This window comes from Colobus angolensis, unplaced genomic scaffold (genome assembly GCF_000951035.1).
Source record: "Colobus angolensis palliatus isolate OR3802 unplaced genomic scaffold, Cang.pa_1.0 Scaffold413, whole genome shotgun sequence".
Classification (NCBI taxonomy): Eukaryota; Metazoa; Chordata; class Mammalia; order Primates; family Cercopithecidae; genus Colobus; species Colobus angolensis.
In genome coordinates this window covers 318,489-319,931 of record NW_012117522.1, presented here as the reverse complement: position 1 = coordinate 319,931, position 1,443 = coordinate 318,489, and positions in this window count along the sequence as shown.

The window sequence follows — 1,443 nt, the reverse complement described above, 5'->3', positions numbered from 1 at the left end:
AAAAAAAAAAAAAAAAAGCACTCAGCAAACATTGGTGAATTGCATTGCCTTTGGCTTTGTTATTTATCCCTCAAAGTGGCTGAAAGATCTATATGAGATTTCCTACGTGAGGAAACGATGTGCTTTGGACAAGGGTGAAATACCACCTTTCTAAATGTCTTCGATGTGTTTTCTTAGAGAGCTCTTCCCTGACCCAGTCCCTCCATGCCAGCCTACTTTCTCTTATGCCCTGTACTTTCCTTTGTTAGCACTTACCACAAGTACTCTTTATTTTTTGAGATGGAGTCTCGCTCTGTTGCCCAGGTTGGAGTGCAGTGGCACCTGGCTCACTGCAACCTCCGCCTCCTGGGTTCAAGCAGTTCTCCTGCCTTAGCCTCCCAAATAGCTGGGATTGTAGGTGCCTACCACCACGCCCGGCTAATGTTTGTATTTTTAGTAGAGGTGGGGGCTTCACCATGTTGGTCAGGCTGGTCTTGAATTCTTGACCTCACGTGATATTCCCGCCTTGGTGTCCCAAAGTGCTGGGATAACAGGCATGAGCCACGGTGCCTGGCCTGAGTTTCATTTTAAAGGAAAGATTGGGACAGTAACTGGAGGGGGAAGTGGAGTCAAAGGAATTTTTTTTTTTTTTTAGAAAGGAGAAATAAAAGCATGTTGATATCTTGATGAGAAGGATGAAGTTGAGAGGTAAAAATGGATGCTGGCAGAGAGGGAAGGCTTTTTAGAGTCACATTCTTAATTAGGCAAGAGGGGATGGAACCTAGAACTGAAGTGTGGGGCAGCCTTTGCCAGGAGCATAGGCTGTTCACTTAGAGTAGCAGGAGAGATGGGGCACGGGTGGGTGGATTCTGTGGGACTGGAAGCTTGTGGAAGTTGTCTTGTGATTGCCTCTATTTTCTCAGGAAATAAGAAGCAAAAGTCATTTGCTGGGAGTGAGGACGGAGGAGTAGGTTTGAGGTGATAGACGACATGAACTAGGGGAAATGAATGGACTAGAGTAACAGTTGTTCAATAACTGGGCAACATTGACTTCCCACGTGAATTTCAAGTGGATAAGAGTCGGAATCCCAGCACTTTGGGAGGCCAAGATGGGTGGACCACTTGAGCTCAGGAGTTTGAAACCAGCTCAGGCAACATGGCAAAACCCTGTCTCTTAAAAAACAAACAAACAACAACAACAACAAAAAAACAAAAAATGTAGCCGAGTGTGGTGCTGCGTGCCTGTAGTCTCAGCTACTTGGGAGGCCGACGCAGGAGAATAGCTTGAGCCTAGGAGGCAGAGGTTGCAGTGAGCCAAGGTCACACCATTGCACTCCAGCATGGGTGACAGAGTGAGACCCTGTATCAAAACAGAAACAGGCCCGGTGCGGTGGCTCACACCTGTAATCCCAGCACTTTGGGAGGCCGAGGCGGGTGGATCACCTGAGGTCAGGAGATCGAGAC